Source organism: Arachis ipaensis, chromosome B7 (genome assembly GCF_059453495.1).
Source record: "Arachis ipaensis isolate K30076 ecotype BB chromosome B7, ASM5945349v1, whole genome shotgun sequence".
Lineage (NCBI taxonomy): Eukaryota > Viridiplantae > Streptophyta > Magnoliopsida > Fabales > Fabaceae > Arachis > Arachis ipaensis.
The window spans coordinates 95666113-95680099 of record NC_142442.1 but is presented as its reverse complement, the minus strand read 5'-3'; the positions used below and the strand labels follow the sequence as shown (position 1 = coordinate 95680099).

The 13987-nt window shown below is 38.0% G+C and overlaps 2 non-coding genes across 2 annotated transcripts; both read left to right on the top strand.

Annotated features, from left to right (window-relative positions):
• The first annotated feature begins 1651 nt into the window (after window positions 1-1651).
• LOC148553425 (small nucleolar RNA R71) lies at window positions 1652-1759 on the top strand. Its single transcript, XR_015893211.1, has one exon. It is a non-coding gene; the product is annotated as a small nucleolar RNA R71 (small nucleolar RNA).
• An 8058-nt stretch (window positions 1760-9817) lies between these two features.
• On the top strand, window positions 9818-9925 carry LOC148553424 (small nucleolar RNA R71). The gene has a single exon (XR_015893210.1). It is a non-coding gene; the product is annotated as a small nucleolar RNA R71 (small nucleolar RNA).
• The last annotated feature ends 4062 nt before the right edge of the window (window positions 9926-13987 follow it).

Here is a 13987-nt window from a genome sequence, read left to right as displayed (position 1 = left end):
CACCAAACTTAGAGTTTGGATATGGGAGTTCAACACCAAACTTAGAGTTTGGTTGTGGCCTCCCAACACCAAACTTAGAGTTTGACTGTGGGGGCTCTGGTTGACTCTGCTTGGAGAGAAGCTTTTTCTGCTTCCTCTCCATGGTTGCAGAGGGAGATCCTTGAGTTTTAAACACAAGGGAGTTCTCATTCCATTGAAGGAATATTTCACCTCTGTCAACATCAATCACAGCTCTTGCTGTGGCCAGGAAAGGTCTTCCTAGGATGATGGATTCATCCTCTTCCTTTCCAGTATCCAGGACTATGAAATCAGCAGGGATGTAAAGGCCTTCAACCTTTACTAACACGTCCTCTACTTGTCCATAAGCCTGTTTTCTTGAGCTGTCTGCCATCTCTAATGAGATTTTAGCAGCTTGCACCACATAGATTCCCAGTTTCTCTATTACAGATAGGGGCATGAGGTTTATTCCTGAACCAAGGTCACACAGAGCCTTAAAGATCATGGTGCCTATGGTACAGGGTATTATGAACTTTCCAGGATCCTATCTCTTCTGAGGCAATGTCAGTTGATCCAGATCACTTAGTTCATTGATGAACAAGGGAGGTTCAACTTCCCAAGTATCAATGCCAAATAATTTGGCATTTAGCTTCATGATTGCACCAAGAAACTTGGCAGTTTGCTCTTCAGTGACATCCTCATTCTCTTCAGAAGAGGAATACTCATCAGAGCTCATGAAGGGCATAAGGAGGTTCAATGGAATCTCTATGGTCTCTAGAAGAGCCTCAGAGTCCTTTGGTTCCTCAGAGGGAAGCTCCTTATTGATCACTGGACGTCCCAGGAGGTCCTCCTCCTTGGGATCCACGTCCTCTCCTCTCCTCAGAGGTTCGGCCATGGCGCTTATGTCAATGGCCTTGCACTCTCCTTTTGGGTTCTCTTCTGTATTGCTTGGGAGAGTACTAGGAGGGATTTCAGTGATCCTTTTACTCAGCTGGCCCACTTGTGCTTCCAGATTTCTAATGGAAGACCTTGTTTCATTCATGAAACTTACAGTGGCCGTAGATAGATCAGAGACTAGATTTGCTAAATTAGAAGTATTTTGTTCAGAGTTCTCTGTCTGTTGCTGAGTTGATGATGGAAAAGGCTTGCTGTTGCTAAACCTGTTTCTTCCACCATTATTAAAGCCTTGTTGGGGCTTTTGATCCTTCCATGAGAAATTTGGATGATTTCTCCATGTTGAGTTATAGGTGTTTCCATAAGGTTCACCTAAGTAATTTACCTCTGCTATTGCAGGGTGCTCAGGATCATAAGCTTCTTCTTCAGGAGAAGCCTCTTGAGTACTGTTGGATGCAGCTTGCATTCCATGCAGACTCTGAGAGATCATATTGACCTGTTGGGTCAATATTTTGTTCTGAGCCAATATGGCATTCAGAGTATCAACTTCAAGAACTCCCTTCTTCATAGGCGTCCCATTGCTCACAGGATTCCTTTCAGAAGTGTACATGAACTGGTTATTAGCAACCATGTCAATGAGTTCTTGAGCTTCTGCAGGCGTTTTCTTTAGGTGAATGGATCCACCTGCAGAGGTATCCAATGACATCTTTGATAGCTCAGATAAACCATCATAGAATATATCCAGGATGGTCCATTCTGAAAGCATGTCAGAAGGACACTTTTTGGTCAACTGTTTGTATCTTTCCCAAGCTTCATAGAGGGATTCACCTTCTTTCTGTCTGAAGGTTTGAACATCAGCTCTAAGCTTGCTCAGCTTTTGAGGAGGAAAGTACATGGCTAAGAAAGCCGTGACCAGCTTATCCCAAGAGTTCAGGCTGTCTTTGGGTTGAGAATCCAACCATAATCTAGCTCTGTCTCTTACAGCAAAAGGGAAAAGCATGAGCCTATAGACTTCAGGATCTACTCCATTAGTCTTAACAGTATCACATATCTGCAAGAATTCAGTCAAGAACTGAAAAGGATCTTCAGATGGAAGTCCATGAAACTTGCAGTTCTGCTGCATCAGAGAAACTAATTGAGGTTTCAGCTCAAAGTTGTTTGCTCCAATGGCAGGAATGGAGATGCTTCTTCCATGTAAATTGGAATTAGGTGCAGTATAGTCACCAAACATCTTCCTTACATTATTATTATTTTCGGCTGCCATCTCCTCTGCCTGTTCGAAAATTTCTTGAAAGGTTATCTCTGGATTGTTGTATTTTAGCTTCTCTTAATTTTCTCTTCAGAGTCCTTTCAGGTTCTGGATCTGCTTCCACAAGAATGTTCTTATCATTGCTCCTGCTCATATGACAAAGAAGAAGGCACAGAAAAATAATAATAATAATAGAGATCCTTTATACCACAGTATAGGGATCCCTTTGTGAGTGGAAGAAAAGAGGGGGAGACAAAGAATGTGATGTAAAGGAAGAAACACAACTGTACGGATGGAAGAGATGTGAGATGAGATGTTAGGATATGAATGAATAAATAGAATAGGATGGGGGAGGGATAATTTTCGAAAATTATTTTGAAAAAGAGTTAGTGATTTTTGAAAAATGGTTTTTGAAAAATGTTAGTAAATATTTTTTTTTTCGAAATTTTTTTTTTTGAAATCAAAAATAAAAATAAAAATAATTAGTTAATTAAAAAGAAATTTTTGAAAAAAGGGGGGAGATATTTTTGAAAATTAGAGAGAGAGAGTTAGTTAGGTAGTTTTGAAAAAGTTAAGAAACAAACAAAAAGTTAGTTAGTTAGTTGAAACAAATTTTGAAAAGATAAGAAGTTAGGAAGTTAGAAAAGATATTTTGAAAAGATATTTTTGAAAAAGATAAGATAAGAAGATATTTTTGAAAAGATATGATTGAAATTAGTTTTGAAAAAGATTTGATTTTTAAAATAACAATTAATGACTTGATTCATGAGAAATCACAAGATATGATTCTAGAACTTAAAGTTTGAATCTTTCTTAACAAGCAAGTAACAAACTTCAAATTTTTGAATCAAAACATTAATTGTTTATGTTATTTTCGAAAATTTGTGAAAAAATTAAGAAAAATATTTTTGAAAAATATTTTTTGAATTTTCAAAAATAACTAAGAATTTTGAAAAAGATTTGATTTTTGAAAAAGATTTTGAAAAAGATAAGATTTTCAAATTGAAAATTTGATTTGACTCATAAGAAACAACTTGATTTTAAAAATTTTTGAAAAAATCAATCCAAATTTTCGAATTTGATGAGAGAAAAAGGGAAAGATATTTTTTTTGATTTTTGAAATTTTTATGAAAAACATGAAAATTATGCAATGCATGAAATTTTTAGATCAAAACAATGAATGCATGCAAGAATGCTATGAATGTAGAGATGAACACCAAGAACACTATGAACGTCAAGATGAACATCATAGACACAATTTTGAAAAATTTTTAATGCAAAGAAATCATGCAAGACACCAAACTTAGAATTCTTTAATGCTTACGCACTAAGAATTCAAGAATGCATATGATAAACATGAAAAGACACAAAACAAAAAATCATCAAGATCAAACAAGAAGACTTACCAAGAACAACTTGAAGATCATGAAGAACACTATGGATGCATGATATTTTCGAAAAAAAATGCAAGATGCTTATGCAAGTGACACCAAACTTATGATATGACTCAAGACTCAAATAAGAAATACAAAATATTTTTTATTTTTATTATTTTCTAATTTTTTTTGGATTTTTATTTTATATTTTTCGCATATTAAAAGGAAAAATAAGGATTCCAAAAATTTTTAATATGAATTCCAGGAATCTTGCCATGTTAGTCTAAAGCTTCAGTCCAGGAATTAGACATGGCTCACTAGCCAGCCAAGCTTTCAAAGAAAGCTCCGGTCCAAAATACTAGACATGGCCAATGGCCAGCCAAGCTTCAGCAGGTGATCATGGATCAGCAACAGGTGGATGAGCAACAACTAAGTTGCTCTTTGATAACAAATTGCAAGCCTCAGTCCAAATGAATTTAGACATGGCTTTACAGCCAGCCAGGCTTCACATGCTTCATGAAACACTAGAATTCATTCTTAAAAATTTTGAATAAATTTTTGAAAACATTTTTTTTTTCGAAAACAGATGAGAATATTTTGAAATATTTTTGAAAAATTTTTTTTGAAAAGAAAACAAAAAGAAAATTACCTAATCTGAGCAACAAGATGAACCGTCAGTTGTCCAAACTCAAACAATCCCCGGCAACGGTGCCAAAAACTTGGTGCACGAAATTGTGATCTCCAGGCTCGAACAAATCCTGGTAATGGCTCCAAAGCTTGGTGCTCTGATCTTAATTCATGATTGTCACAACTTCGATACAACTAACCAGCAAGTGCACTGGGTCGTCCAAGTAATACCTTACGTGAGTAAGGGTCGAATCCCACGGAGATTGTTGGTATGAAGCAAGCTATGGTCACCTTGTAAATCTCAGTCAGACAGATATAAAGTGATAATGGTGTTTTCGAATATTAAATAATAAAATAGGGATAGAGATACTTATGTAAATCATTGGTAGGAATTTCAGATAAGCGAATGGAGATGCTTTTCGTTCCTCTGAACCTCTGCTTTCCTGCTATCTTCATCCAATCAGTCTTACTCCTTTCCATGGCTGGCTTTATGCAAGGGCATCACCGTTGTCAGTGGCTACATCCCCTCCTCTCAGTGAAAGATATGCTCACATGCTCTGTCACAGCACGGCCATTCATCTGTCGGTTCTCGATCATGCTGGAATAGGATTCACCCTCCTTTTGCGTCTGTCACTAACGCCCAGCACTCGCAAGTTTGAAGCTCGTCACAGTCATTCAATCATTGAATCCTACTCGGAATACCACAGACAAGGTTTATACTTTCCGGATTCTCTTGAATGCCGCCATCATTCTAGCTTACGGCACGAAGATTCTGGTTAGGAGATCTAAGAGATACTCATTCTAGCTTAATTCATGTAGAACAGAAGTGTTTGTCAGGCACGCGTTCATAAGGGGGAAGGATGATGGGCGTCACACATAATCATCACCTTCATCACGTTCTTGGGTGCGAATGGATATCTTAGAAGCGAAATAAGATGAATTGAATAGAAAACAGTAGTACTTTGCATTAATCTTTGAGGAACAGCAGAGCTCCACACATTAATCTATGGAGTGTAGAAACTCTACCGTTGAAAATACATAAGTGAAGGTCCAGGCATGGCCGAGATGGCCAGCCCCCTAAACGAGATCAATAGTCTCCTAAGATGAACAATGGAATAAAACTGAGACCAAAGATGCCTAATACAATAGTAAGAGGTCCTATTTATAATAAACTAGCTACTAGGGTTTACATGAGTAAGTATTTGATGTATAAATCCACTTCCGGGGCCCACTTGGTGTGTGTTTGGGCTGAGCTTAAGTGTTGCACGTGTAGAGGCCATTTGTGGAGTTGAACGCCAGTTTTTGTGCCAGTTTGGGCGTTCAACTCTGGTTTTGGATCCTTTTCTGGCGCTGGATGCCAGATTTGGGTAGAAAGCTGGCGTTGAACGCCAGTTTACGTCGTCAATTCTTGGCCAAAGTATGGACTATAATATATTGATGGAAAGCCCTGGATGTCCACTTTCCAACGCAATTGAAAGCGCGCTATTTCGAGTTCTGTAGCTCCAGAAAATCCACTTTGAGTGTAGGGAGGTCAGAATCCAACAGCATCAGCAGTCCTTTTTCAACCTCTGAATCTGATTTCTGCTCAAGTCCCTCAATTTCAGCCAGAAAATACCTGAAATCACAGAAAAACACACAAACTCATAGTAAAGTCCAGAAATGTGAATTTAACATAAAAACTAATGAAAACATCCCTAAAAGTGACTAGATCCTACTAAAAACATACTAAAAACAATGTCAAAAAGCGTATAAATTATCCGCTCATCACAACACCAAACTTAAATTGTTGCTTGTCCCCAAGCAACTGAAAATCAAATAGGAAAAAAAGAAGAGAATATACTATAAATTCCAAACTATCAATGAAACATAGCTCCAATCATATGAGCGGGACTTATAGCTTTTTGCCTCTTGAATAGTTTTGGCAACTCACTTTATCCATTGAGGTTCAGAATGATTGGCATCTATAGGAACTTCAGATTTCGAATAGTGTTATTGATTCTCCTAGTTCAGTATGATGATTCTTGAACACAGCTTCTTTATGAGTCTTGGCCGTGGCCCTAAGCACTTTGTTTTCCAGTATTACCACCGGATACATAAATGCCACAGACACATAATTGGGTGAACCTTTTCAGATTGTGACTCAGCTTTGCTAAAGTCCCCAATTAGAGGTGTCCAGGGTTCTTAAGCACACTCTTTTTTTTTGCTTTGGACCTTGACTTTAACCGCTCAGTCTCAAGTTTTCACTTGACACCTACACGCCACAAGCACATGGTTAGGGACAGCTTGGTTTAGCCGTTTAGACCAGGATTTTATTCCTTTAGGCCCTCCTATCCACTGATGCTCAAAGCCTTGGGATCCTTTTTATTTGCCCTTGCCTTTTGGTTTTAAGGGTTATTGGCTTTTTGCTCTTGCCTCTTGGTTTTAAGAGCTTTGGCTTTTTCTGCTTGCTTTTTCTTTTTCTTTCTATTTTTTTTTCGCGTTTTTTTTTTTTCTGCAAGCTTTGTTCTTTGCTGCTTTTTCTTGCTTCAAGAATCATTTTTATGATTTTTCAGATTATCAAATAACATGTCTCCTAGTCATCATTTTTTCAAGAGCCAACATATTTAACATTCTTAAACAACAACTTCAAAAGACATATGCACTGTTCAAGCATACATTCAGAAAACAAGAAGCATTGTCACCACATCAATATAATTAAACTAAGTTCAAGGATAAATTTGAAACTCATGTACTTCTTGTTCTTTTGAATTAAAACATTTTTCATTTAAGAGAGGTGATGGATTCATAGGACATTTATAACTTTAAGACAAAGTTACTAACTACTAATGATCATGTAATGAAGACACAAACATAGATAAGCATATAACATAGAAAACGAAAAGCAGAAGAATTAAGAACAAGGAATGAATCCACCTTAGTAATGGTGGCATTTCCTTCTTGAGGAATCAATGATGTCCTTGAGCTCTTCTATGTCTCTTCCTTGCCTTTGTTGCTCCTCTTTTAGTGCTTTTAGATCTTCTCTGATTTCATGAAGGATGATGGAGTGCTCTTGATGTTCCACCCTTAGTTGCTTCCAATAATTGTGTGGAAGAAAATGTATCCCTTGAGGTATCTCAGGGATCTCTTGATTTGCAGTCAAATGTTCTACCACTGAGCTATAGACCCTTGATGGAAGCTTTTGTCTTCCCTTTCCTCTTTCTAGAGGTTTCTCTGGCCTTAGGTGCCATCAATGGTTATGGAAAAAACAAAAAAGCTATGCTTTTACCACACCAAACTTAGAATGTTGCTCGCCCTCGAGCAAAAGAAGAAAGAATAGAAGAATAAGAAGAAGATATGGAGGAGATGGATGGGAGTGTGTATTCGGCCATATGGGTGGGATTGGGTGGGAGAGAGATGTTGAATTTTTGAAGGTAGTGGGTGTATGGATGTGAGTGGTAAATGGAAAAAAAGAAGGGATGATCATGAATGGAAAGAGAGATGATGAGGTAGGTGGGGATCCTGTGGGGTCCACAGATCCTGAGATGATCCTGTGGGGTCCACAGATCCTGAGGTGTCAAGGCATTTACATCCCTGCACCAATTTAGGCATGTAAAATGCCCTTGCACACAACTCTGGGCGTTCAGCGCCAGGTTGGTGCCCATTTTGGGCGTTCAACGCCCCTTTGCTGCCATTTCTGGCGTTGAACGCCAGAACCATGCTTGTTCTGGGCGTTCAGCGCCAGGATGCTCCCATTCTGGGCGTTCAGCGCCAGAACTATGCTCTGTTCTGGCGTTTGAACGCCAGACAGATGCTCCTCCAGGGTGTGATTTTTCTTCTGCTGTTTTTGATTCCGTTTTCAATTTTTATATTTATTTTATGACTCCTCATGATCATGAACCTATAAAGACACATAACTAAGAAAAATATAGTTAGATAAATAAACATTGGGTTGCCTCCCAACAAGCGCTTCTTTAATGTCAATAGCTTGACAGTGGGCTCTCATGGAGCCTCACAGATGTGCAGAGCTTTGTTGAGACTCTCCAACACCAAACTTAGAGTTTGGATATAGGAGTTCAACACCAAACTTAGAGTTTGGTTGTGGCCTCCCAACACCAAACTTAGAGTTTGACTGTGGGGGCTCTGGTTGACTCTGCTTGGAGAGAAGCTTTTTCTGCTTCCTCTCCATGGTTGCAGAGGGAGATCCTTGAGTTTTAAACACAAGGGAGTTCTCATTCCATTGAAGGAATATTTCACCTCTGTCAACATCAATCACAGCTCTTGCTGTGGCCAGGAAAGGTCTTCCTAGGATGATGGATTCATCCTCTTCCTTTCCAGTATCCAGGACTATGAAATCAGCAGGGATGTAAAGGCCTTCAACCTTTACTAACACGTCCTCTACTTGTCCATAAGCCTGTTTTCTTGAGCTGTCTGCCATCTCTAATGAGATTTTAGCAGCTTGCACCCCATAGATTCCCAGTTTCTCTATTACAGATAGGGGCATGAGGTTTATTCCTGAACCAAGGTCACACAGAGCCTTAAAGATCATGGTGCCTATGGTACAGGGTATTATGAACTTTCCAGGATCCTGTCTCTTCTGAGGCAATGTCAGTTGATCCAGATCACTTAGTTCATTGATGAACAAGGGAGGTTCAACTTCCCAAGTATCAATGCCAAATAATTTGGCATTTAGCTTCATGATTGCACCAAGAAACTTGGCAGTTTGCTCTTCAGTGACATCCTCATTCTCTTCAGAAGAGGAATACTCATCAGAGCTTATGAAGGGCATAAGGAGGTTCAATGGAATCTCTATGGTCTCTAGATGAGCCTCAGAGTCCTTTGGTTCCTCAGAGGGAAGCTCCTTATTGATCACTGGACGTCCCAGGAGGTCCTCCTCCTTGGGATTCACGTCCTCTCCTCTCCTCAGAGGTTCGGCCATGGCGCTTATGTCAATGGCCTTGCACTCTCCTTTTGGGTTCTCTTCTGTATTGCTTGGGAGAGTACTAGAAGGGATTTCAGTGATCCTTTTACTCAGCTGGCCCACTTGTGCTTCCAGATTTCTAATGGAAGACCTTGTTTCATTCATGAAACTTACAGTGGCCTTAGATAGATCAGAGACTAGATTTGCTAAATTAGAAGTATTTTGTTCAGAGTTCTCTGTCTGTTGCTGAGTTGATGATGGAAAAGGCTTGCTGTTGCTAAACCTGTTTCTTCCACCATTATTAAAGCCTTGTTGGGGCTTTTGATCCTTCCATGAGAAATTTGGATGATTTCTCCATGTTGAGTTATAGGTGTTTCCATAAGGTTCACCTAAGTAATTTACCTCTGCTATTGCAGGGTGCTCAGGATCATAAGCTTCTTCTTCAGGAGAAGCCTCTTGAGTACTGTTGGATGCAGCTTGCATTCCATGCAGACTCTGAGAGATCATATTGACCTGTTGGGTCAATATTTTGTTCTGAGCCAATATGGCATTCAAAGTATCAACTTCAAGAACTCCCTTCTTCATAGGCGTCCCATTGCTCACAGGATTCCTTTCAGAAGTGTACATGAACTGGTTATTAGCAACCATGTCAATGAGTTCTTGAGCTTCTGCAGGCGTTTTCTTTAGGTGAATGGATCCACCTGCAGAGGTATCCAATGACATCTTTGATAGCTTAGATAAACCATCATAGAATATATCCAGGATGGTCCATTCTGAAAGCATGTCAGAAGGACACTTTTTGGTCAACTGTTTGTATCTTTCCCAAGCTTCATAGAGGGATTCACCTTCTTTCTGTCTGAAGGTTTGAACATCAGCTCTAAGCTTGCTCAGCTTTTGAGGAGGAAAGTACTTGGCTAAGAAAGCCGTGACCAGCTTATCCCAAGAGTTCAGGCTGTCTTTGGGTTGAGAATCCAACCATAATCTAGCTCTGTCTCTTACAGCAAAAGGGAAAAGCATGAGCCTGTAGACTTCAGGATCTACTCCATTAGTCTTAACAGTATCACATATCTGCAAGAATTCAGTCAAGAACTGAAAAGGATCTTCAGATGGAAGTCCATGAAACTTGCAGTTCTGCTGCATCAGAGAAACTAATTGAGGTTTCAGCTCAAAGTTGTTTGCTCCAATGGCAGGAATGGAGATGCTTCTTCCATGTAAATTGGAATTAGGTGCAGTATAGTCACTAAGCATCTTCCTTACATTATTATTATTTTCGGCTGCCATCTCCTCTGCCTGTTCAAAAATTTCTTGAAAGGTTATCTCTGGATTGTTGTATTTTAGCTTCTCTTAATTTTCTCTTCAGAGTCCTTTCAGGTTCTGGATCTGCTTCCACAAGAATGTTCTTATCATTGCTCCTGCTCATATGACAAAGAAGAAGGCACAGAAAAATAATAATAATAATAGAGATCCTTTATACCACAGTATAGGGATCCCTTTGTGAGTGGAAGAAAAGAGGGGGAGACAAAGAATGTGATGTAAAGGAAGAAACACAACTGTACGGATGGAAGAGATGTGAGATGAGATGTTAGGATATGAATGAATAAATAGAATAGGATGGGGGAGGGATAATTTTCGAAAATTATTTTGAAAAAGAGTTAGTGATTTTTGAAAAATGGTTTTTGAAAAATGTTAGTAAATATTTTTTTTTTTCGAAATTTATTTTTTTGAAATCAAAAATAAAAATAAAAATAATTAGTTAATTAAAAAGAAATTTTTGAAAAAAGGGGGGAGATATTTTTGAAAATTAGAGAGAGAGAGTTAGTTAGGTAGTTTTGAAAAAGTTAAGAAACAAACAAAAAGTTAGTTAGTTAGTTGAAACAAATTTTGAAAAGATAAGAAGTTAGGAAGTTAGAAAAGATATTTTGAAAAGATATTTTTGAAAAAGATAAGATAAGAAGATATTTTTGAAAAGATATGATTGAAATTAGTTTTGAAAAAGATTTGATTTTTAAAATCACAATTAATGACTTGATTCATGAGAAATCACAAGATATGATTCTAGAACTTAAAGTTTGAATCTTTCTTAACAAGCAAGTAACAAACTTCAAATTTTTGAATCAAAACATTAATTGTTTATGTTATTTTCGAAAATTTGTGAAAAAATTAAGAAAAATATTTTTGAAAAATATTTTTTGAATCTTCGAAAATAACTAAGAATTTTGAAAAAGATTTGATTTTTGAAAAAGATTTTGAAAAAGATAAGATTTTCAAATTGAAAATTTGATTTGACTCATAAGAAACAACTTGATTTTAAAAATTTTTGAAAAAGTCAATCCAAATTTTCGAATTTGATGAGAGAAAAAGGGAAAGATATTTTTTTTGATTTTTGAAATTTTTATGAAAAACATGAAAATTATGCAATGCATGAAATTTTTAGATCAAAACAATGAATGCATGCAAGAATGCTATGAATGTCAAGATGAACACCAAGAACACTATGAATGTCAAGATGAACATCATAGACACAATTTTGAAAAATTTTTAATGCAAAGAAATCATGCAAGACACCAAACTTAGAATTCTTTAATGCTTACGCACTAAGAATTCAAGAATGCATATGATAAACATGAAAAGACACAAAACAAAAAATCATCAAGATCAAACAAGAAGACTTACCAAGAACAACTTGAAGATCATGAAGAACACTATGGATGCATGATATTTTCGAAAAAAAATGCAAGATGCTTATGCAAGTGACACCAAACTTATGATATGACTAAAGACTCAAATAAGAAATACAAAATATTTTTGATTTTTATGATTTTCTAATTTTTTTGGATTTTTATTTTATATTTTTCGCATATTAAAAGGAAAAATAAGGATTCCAAAAATTTTTAATATGAATTCCAGGAATCTTGCCATGTTAGTCTAAAGCTTCAGTCCAGGAATTAGACATGGCTCACTAGCCAGCCAAGCTTTCAAAGAAAGCTCCGGTCCAAAATACTAGACATGGCCAATGGCCAGCCAAGCTTCAGCAGGTGATCATGGATCAGCAGCAGGTGGATGAGCAACAACTAAGTTGCTCTTTGATAACAAATTGCAAGCCTCAGTCCAAATGAATGTAGACATGGCTTTACAGCCAGCCAGGCTTCACATGCTTCATGAAACACTAGAATTCATTCTTAAAAATTTTGAATAAATTTTTGAAAACATTTTTTTTTTTTTGAAAACAGATGAGAATATTTTGAAATATGTTTGAAAAATTTTTTTTGAAAAGAAAACAAAAAGAAAATTACCTAATCTGAGCAACAAGATGAACCGTCAGTTGTCCAAACTCAAACAATCCCCGGCAACGGCGCCAAAAACATGGTGCACGAAATTGTGATCTCCAGGCTCGAACAAATCCTGGTAATGGCTCCAAAGCTTGGTGCTCTGATCTTAATTCATGATTGTCACAACTTCGATACAACTAACCAGCAAGTGCACTGGGTCGTCCAAGTAATACCTTATGTGAGTAAGGGTCGAATCCCACGGAGATTGTTGGTATGAAGCAAGCTATGGTCACCTTGTAAATCTCAGTCAGGCAGATATAAAGATAATGGTGTTTTCGAATATTAAATAATAAAATAGGGATAGAGATACTTATGTAAATCATTGGTAGGAATTTCACATAAGCGAATGGAGATGCTTTTCGTTCCTCTGAACCTCTGCTTTCCTGCTATCTTCATCCAATCAGTCTTACTCCTTTCCATGGCTGGCTTTTTGCAAGGGCATCACCGTTGTCAGTGGCTACATCCCCTCCTCTCAGTGAAAGATATGCTCACATGCTCTGTCACAGCACGGCCATTCATCTGTCGGTTCTCGATCATGCTGGAATAGGATTCACCCTCCTTTTGCGTCTGTCACTAACGCCCAGCACTCGCGAGTTTGAAGCTCGTCACAGTCATTCAATCATTGAATCCTACTCGGAATACCACAGACAAGGTTTAGACTTTCCGGATTCTCTTGAATGCCGCCATCATTCTAGCTTACACCACGAAGATTCTGGTTAGGAGATCTAAGAGACACTCATTCTAGCTTAATTCATGTAGAACAGAAGTGTTTGTCAGGCACGCGTTCATAAGGGGGAAGGATGATGGGCATCACACATAATCATCACCTTCATCACGTTCTTGGGTGCGAATGGATATCTTAGAAGCGAAATAAGATGAATTGAATAGAAAACAGTAGTACTTTGCATTAATCTTTGAGGAACAGCAGAGCTCCACACCTTAATCTATGGAGTGTAGAAACTCTACCGTTGAAAATACATAAGTGAAGGTCCAGGCATGGCCGAGATGGCCAGCCCCCTAAACGAGATCAATAGTCTCCTAAGATGAACAATGGAATAAAACTGAGACCAAAGATGCCTAATACAATAGTAAGAGGTCCTATTTATAATAAACTAGCTACTAGGGTTTACATGAGTAAGTATTTGATGTATAAATCCACTTCCGGGGCCCACTTGGTGTGTGTTTGGGCTGAGCTTAAGTGTTGCACGTGCAGAGGCCATTTGTGGAGTTGAACGCCAGTTTTTGTGCCAGTTTGGGCGTTCAACTCTGGTTTTGGATCCTTTTCTGGCGCTAGATGCCAGATTTGGGTAGAAAGCTGGCGTTGAATGCCAGTTTACGTCATCAATTCTTGGCCAAAGTATGGACTATTATATATTGCTGGAAAGCCCTGGATGTCTACTTTCCAACGCAATTCGAAGCGCGCCATTTTGAGTTCTGTAGCTCCAGAAAATCCACTTTGAGTGCAGGGAGGTCAGAATCCAACAGCATCAGCAGTCCTTTTTCAACCTCTGAATCTGATTTCTGCTGAAGTCCCTCAATTTCAGCCAGAAAATACCTGAAATCACAGAAAAACACACAAACTCATAGTAAAGTCCAGAAATGTGAATTTAACATAAAA